We start from the raw sequence: 7761 nt of genomic DNA, 5'->3' as shown, positions 1-7761 counted from the left end.
CTGATTTGACCCACCATCGGTGTTGCAAAATATATTTGTGGATCAATATTTTGGCTAAAAACTTTTAGGTTCGTGTAATCCACTGCTATCCCGGTATCGGAAAGCACACATCCAGTTTACTTGTTCCGTATATTACCTTTCGGTAAACTACCGTCCGGTTGTAAAGGAAAGCGATGAACAAGAAACTGTTAAGGCAATGTCCCGTGACATGCATTTGTTCATGGTCTAATTACGTGTCGGATGCTAGTACTATCCTTGGTAGGAGCAATAGTAAAGATCATCCTATGATTTTTCGGTCTGGCACAAGGTCCTGTCTCCGACCATGCTATGCAACCACCGTTCTTACGGTTGACACCCGATTTGGTTCAGGTGACCTAATGAATTCCAGGTGAATTCCTAGGATTTAACGTTCAATGGTAATGAACGCATTGAAAATTGATTTTCAGAAAACAAATCGGTTTGTATTTTTGATCAAAATATTTTCTCGTTCAAGCTCGAGTTTAGATATCATTGAATTCCATGAGTTTGAATTCTCAATCTTTAAGGTCAATCTCAAGGATTGAGTAATATCAGTCTTAAAAGCTGATTTTTAATCTTTAAGGAGATTATCCTTTCTGGGGATCTGATTCATTAGTCTTATCAAGCTAATTTGCACGGTGCCCCCCCATTGTACGAGATAAATCCTTCTCATGGTTAGGATAAATCTGACCACTTGGCGACCCTGTTTGATGCTGAGGTCCGTGGATTTCCAGCCGATTTTAGTGATGACTTTTCTAGATTTTTCGTCAACCTACAGCTGGTCTGGACGACAACTTCATGACCTAAATCAAGAAGCGCGTGTCTTTTTCGGAAGACTTTACTTCCTTCTAATGATGGAATTGATTCATCGTGTAGATCCATCTTTCTTTCAAAAGTATCACAATAAACCGGGTAAAACTATTAATTTAGTTCAAAACAAAAGCACCTGCAATAACTTTACAGAAACATGTGATAGATAATTTTTAATTGAATAACTTAGTACATTCTCCCCACACTTAGTTTATTTCTTTGCCTTTTTATTCTCTTCTATTCCATTCTTAAATGAATTCAAGCGTTTTGGGTTGTTTCTCAATTTATGTCCTTTTCTAGGTAACGATAATTTCGGTATTAACACCTAGTTTTCATCGTTCATAAATATGTATAAACATGATTTTAAATTTATTTAGTTGAAAATTTTTCAAATTTTCACAAAATTTGGCAAATAAACCAAGTGTAAACCCGAGAGAATTTATAACCCTTTCCCACACTTGAGATCATGCAATGCCCTCATTTGCATGAAATCAGACTCTAATTATAAATTCATGAGGGTGATTAGTGTAGAAAAGTGATTAAGAATACCTAGTTTGTACTTACAAAGCTCGACGAATGATAGATGGCGCGCCTCATCGTTCCTTCCTTTTTGTTTTATCACACATGTTTTTCTTCAAAAATGGTTGCTTTTCTGAACTGTTTGCTAATTTTTTTTTTTTTTTTTTTTTTTTTTGAAAATACATATTTTACCCTAACTTATCATGCATGGTTATTAACGAGTTATGCACTAACCCGAACCCCTATTTTAACGTTAAGTGGGGTTAGACTTCCCCACACTTAGCTGACGACATGTGAAGTCGGTAGAATAAGTTCCACGAATTAGAATAGTGAGCCAGTTATTTATATCTCGGGTGGTGTATAATATATCAATGGGTTTAAAGTTTAGACTCACCCGATCGTCACTACCTAATTCTTTTTTAAATGTAGCTTTTAGTAAATGTATATGTCTCTTTTCTGGTTCTTGGTCAAATGGATCGATATACACCGACATACATACTATAGGGTGGACAATTCCTAACATTTCCTTCCGTTTATTCTCGGGATCAAAGTTTTCACCTCTATTACCCAATTGGGTGAAATCCGAGGTGTCATTATCTATTAAAGCTCGTAGTTCATCTTCGGTAGATGACTCGTCTTTTGAGAATATTGGGTTGGAAGGTTGTGGAATGGTGAATTTCGGGATTGGAGTAGATTCTTCTTCATTAACGGTACTTATTGGTCTCACCATTTTGGTCTCGGGGGTAAAATTTTCAACATTATCGTTTTCCCAAGAGTACCAATTTGTCACCCTTACATCTTCTTCGTCGATAGAGGCTAATGTGTCGATATGTTGTGAAATTGGTAAGGCTGAATAAGAATTATCATCGGGATAGTTGGTGATTTCGGAGCTCTCGAATTCATCAAAATTCGATGATTTGAGATTTTCTTGCACAATACTCCTCAGATCAATAGGTGTGTAATCTGATAGAGTTTCAGCTTGCCTATTTACAAACTCTCTCATTTGTTCCTTTTGAGCATCAAGTTCTTCGAGTTTGATTCTCATATAATCTAAAGAATCTTCAAGTTCTTCTGGTTGTTGAGTTTGAATATCTTCTTGGGAATAATCCCAATTAGAATTGTGTTCTTCATAATCGTTCCATTCAGGTTCTGTGGGTGCGTAATTTTCAGTAGGAACGTAATAGTAACATTCCCATGTTGAGTGATAATCTCCACAGATTTCACAACCAGTTATTGTTTCGTCGTTCGCGATCCAAGATTGACTGACCGAATTGTCATCAACACTCGTTTGAGAGTATTGATTTAATTGATTTTGGAGTTCAAAAAGAGTTTCCAAGGCCTTGTTTTCAAAATTTTCCATTTTATTGCGATGGCCAAATTTTAGCTACAATGTGGTGCATTCACGAATTATCCTATTAGTTATAAAAATAGAAAAACTTATATAAGTTGTCCAATTAATAGACTTTTCTGATTTTGCCCACGTTTCGAATAGCCAAAAGATGCAGCAGGTAGCCAGGACCCTTTAAATCGGAAGCCCACAACTAGCCACTAACAAATCCAACTATTACTACGAACCAGAAAAATGTCAACGTCCATTAATTTAACCGCTTAAATAATTTTTCTTTCTGTTTGAGATATTAGATAAGAAATAGAGAAAATTCTAGGTCCTAAAAACTAGAGTGTCGAGAAAATAGAAAGAAATAGATTGCGCGTCGAAAAGTGTCGAAAAATAAAAAGGTAGAAAAATAGACGTCGAAAAATAAAAGTAAGAAAGTCGTACGAAAAATGGCGTCGCAAAATTCTAAAGCACCTAAATCTTAGTCTAAGGAATAAGTACTTAAGGGATTTTACGGCAAACCTAAAAATCTAGAAATATAAAAATAAACTACGGCAAAATCTATATTTAAAACTAAGTACGAACGACAAAATACAAATATTACGCTAAACGACTAAAAGATACAAAATATAAAAATATATAAAAAGTTGAGAAAAAGAATAATTTTTATTAAAAAAAAAAATATTATTTTTATATTATTATTTATTAAAGATATTAATTTATATATTAATAAAACTAATTAAAAGTAGAATACAAATTAATTAAGAATTAAAACTAATTAATATTAAATTAATAAACTAATTAGGGTTTATATTAATAATAATAAATAAAATACCATATTTAATGCGAAAGTAGGGTTGTATGTGGCCCTGTCAGACCCCTCATGCGACTCGCATGGGGTTCAGGCTAAGGGTCATGCGAGTCGCATGACCTCCAGAGCCGGTTCAAATGAGGGGGGTCAAATGACAGGCTCAACCGTATTATTTATATTTATTTATATTTTCTGTTTTAAATATTAAATAAAATATATATATAATTTAAATAAAAACTTAATATTTTTATAAAACTAAAAATAGAAATATTTGATAATTTTATAAATAAAAATCTTAAAATTATATAAAAATATATATTTTTTTTTCTTTTCGGTTTTAATTTTTTAAATTTTTAGATTTTTAAATTTTTTAATTTTTAGGATTTTATATTGTTTTTCTAAAAATAATAAATATATATATACAAAAATGAAAAATAGATAGTTTCGCCGACTCCCCGGCAGCGGCGCCAAAAACTTGATGTGGTAGCGGAGGGGTACGTGATAGTGTTTATTTTACTACGAAATACGTTACAAATTACACAAGTTTTAATTATTTATTTACAAAATGGATATACTTAAACCTTGCTACAACACTATAGGCAGTGTACCTAATCGTAGAGTAGTATAGTTTTTAGTAAGTCCGGTTCGTTCCACAGGGAGCTGGTGATACTTACTATATTTTTAACTATATTTATACAAAATATATATAATTATATATAATAATATATAAAAGGGGGTTTACCGTTTAATGACCGGTTTGTCGATTTTATATTTTTAAGCGTAAAGATAAATGACAATAATTAAAGTGCGTAAAATAAATAAATGACGATAAATAAAATAACAATAAATAAAATTGCGATAGAATATGAAATAAAAGGATTATGCTTATTTAAACTTCCGTAATCATGATGTTTGACGTGTTAATTTTAGTTTTATGCCCATGGGTTAATTGTCCTTTGTCCTGGATTATTTAATATGTCCGTCTGGTTTTTGTCCATAACAGTCCATCAGTCATAAATATAAAATGCGAGTGCCCTCGTCAAATTATTATTATACCCGAAGTTAAATATTCCAACTAATTGGGGATTCGAATTGTAACAAGGTTTTAATACTTTGTTTAATGAATACACCAGGTTATCGACTGCGTGTAAACCAAGGTTTTACTACTTTGTTAACAATTACACCAATTACCCTTGAATGTAATTTCACCCCTGTTTTAATTATTCTAGTGGCTATTAATCCATTCCCGTGTCCGGTTAAATGAACGATTATTCGTACATATAAATACCCCGCCCATCGTGTCCGATCGAGTGTATATGGTAATTTATAGGGACGCCCAATTGTAAATCTTTATATTAACATTAACAAACTATCATTTAGTTAAACAAATATAAAGCCCATTAATAGCTCATAGTCTAATTTCCACAAGTGTCGTTCCTTTGTCCAAACCCCAATTATGGTACAAAGCCCAATTACCCATTTTAGTAATTAGCCCAACATCATGATTACTTCGGATTAAATAAGCATAATAATAACTTAAGTACGAGACATTAATTTAAAAAGGAGAACATAGCTTACATTGATTATTTATCGCGTAGTGGTACACAGACAGAATTTCGACTTCAAAACCCGTAAAAATAACTTTTACATAACCCAAACTAATCTAATATAACACTAATCTATACTATATTTATTTATATATTATAAATCTATTATTATTATTACATTATTCTTACGGAGTATTATTATGTATATGTGTGTGTGGTCTTAAAAACGAACGAAAAACTGGCAATTTATAGAATGTGAGCTGATTCTGATCCTCATGCGACTCGCATGGGTTTATGCCTATTTGCCATGCGACTCGCATGGCCACGCTGGACAGCTCACATATCTTTTGTCTTCTTGTTCGTCGACATATTTATTAAATATATATAAAATATAAATAATTTTAATAATTATTTATATATTATATTATATTTATGTGCATAGTAGACTAGATATTTTTGGTCCATTGCGTCGGGCGTTTCTTCTTGGCTCGGGTCCCGGTTCCGGATTTTCGGACGTCCTTGCGTACTATTTTATATCGTGTACTTTGCGTTTCGTAACTTGTACTCTTGTTATTTTTAGACGTTCCTCATCAATAATTTGAACCATTTTAATTGTATCTTGTACATTTGAGCATTTTGGACCTTTCCGTCTTCAAATCTCGTTTTCGCCTTTTGTCTTCGCACTTATTTAATATAAACGAATATTACTTGAATATGGAACAATTACAACTAAAATCTTGTCATTTCGGAAGGATATTGATACTAAATATATGTTCATTTAGAGCACTATCAGTAATACGGGTTGGGTTGTTTCAACCACGGAACCGGTAGTGCCATAGTATGTGCGAGTGTGCTATGATGTGAACCACGGAGCCGGTAGCATCATGGTACGTGTGTTGTAGTGTAAACCATGGAGCCGGTAGCACTATAGCACGAGTCGTTAAAGTGTGAACCACGGAGCCGATAGCACTATAAAAGAGTATGACTCGAGTTGTGATGTGAACCACGGAGCCGGTAGCATCAAAGTGTGAACAATGGAGCCGGTAGCACTATAAAATGAGGTGTGAACCACGGAGCCGGTAGCACCGAAGTGTGAACCACGGAGCAGGTAGCACTATAAAAGGGTATGACTCAAATGCGTAGTGACGTGAACCACGAAGCCGGTAGCGTCATAGCATTTCGTATGGTGTGAACCACGGAGCCGGTAGCACCATGACGCGTTTATGGTTAACCATATAGTTTGTGTATGTGTTTTTGTATAGCATAATATATTATTTCGGTGAATATGCTATTGATTATGCTAGTGCGGTATTTGGAGGTTATTAGCTTATACTCGGAGTTGGTATGCTAATTGTTATTACTAGCGATTATTCGGTGTGTGTAAGTGTATGCAAATAGGTATATTATATATGTATGTGTATAATTATTGCATTCACTAAGCTTTAGCTTACCCTCTAGTTGTTTATCTTTTTATAGGCTCCGGTGTGGACAAGGGTAAAGGCGTTCGTTTGAATTAGTGATCCCGCTTTGTTTTGATAGGGGACGCTTTTGGACATGTTTAGCTTTTGAAGTTTGGCCAATATGTGGGTAGTTTAACCCTAAACACCATGTTCTAAGTGTCGTTTGGAATTTAAACTCTTATGGTCGAACTTGTATTTTTGTACGAAACTCGTAAAACGGCCGATGTGGGCCCGATGTTGTAAAACTTGATTTTATGGTGGAAACTTCTTAGTTTTAATTATGTTAACATGTTGTAAAAAGGGTTTCGTTTAGAAGTGTCGGGAAGCGGGTTTTTCCGCTCGGGTAAATTGGACAGCCAGATCAGAACCTGACAGTTCATTTGGACGCCGTCCAGATTTTCTGGACGCCGTCCAAGCCTTCTTTGCTGGACGCCGTCCAGATATCTGGACGCCGTCCAGATGTGTTGTTTCAGAAAAGTTTTATTTAAGGCGTAATTTTGAGATAACGAACGCGGGTCGTTACATCCCTTAATTAATAAAAACTAATTAATTTATATTCATGCTATCTGTCATACTGTTGTGCTTTACTACTATATGTGTTTTCTTTTTTAGCTTCTTCGTATGGTTTCATCTTCCTAGACGCACATAACGCTTACAGGTACGTATGCCCGCACTTTCTCGTTTTATTGAGATTTCCTAGCCGGAGGTCCCTCAGGAAGCAATCTCTTGGCTCTCGAGTAGAGGGTGGGACGATCTTATCTAGTCGTGGGTTCTATACCCGCGGGTGGAGTAGTGACTTCCCTCTAATCTAGGGTTCGAGGAATGATTGTCTACACTCCACCTTCCTCATACCCTACACTCGTGGGATTGGGTATTGTTGTTGTTGATGTTGTTGTAATTAATTTATATTCAATTCATCTTGATTAAATAAATGGTCCAGAAGTGTTCTCACCAAACTTTATAATGAGAACGTTCTCATATGAACGCTCCTCTCTCTCTCTCTCTCTATATATATATATATATATATATATATATATATATATATATATATATATATATATATATATATATATATATATATATATATATATATATATATATAATTATACTATATTAAATCTTAGGAAAATGATAAACGTAGCCCTAAGGGCTACACTTAAGCATGCCAAAAATAATTTTATTCTATATCTATAACTCAACACTGGTATGAATAATATTAATACCAAATTTATATAAGGAAAGTTGATATTAAAAAAGGAA

This window comes from Rutidosis leptorrhynchoides, chromosome 1 (assembly GCF_046630445.1).
Source record: "Rutidosis leptorrhynchoides isolate AG116_Rl617_1_P2 chromosome 1, CSIRO_AGI_Rlap_v1, whole genome shotgun sequence".
NCBI lineage: Eukaryota > Viridiplantae > Streptophyta > Magnoliopsida > Asterales > Asteraceae > Rutidosis > Rutidosis leptorrhynchoides.
The sequence above is the reverse complement of the archived record's forward strand: the minus strand, read 5'-3'. Positions refer to the sequence as shown.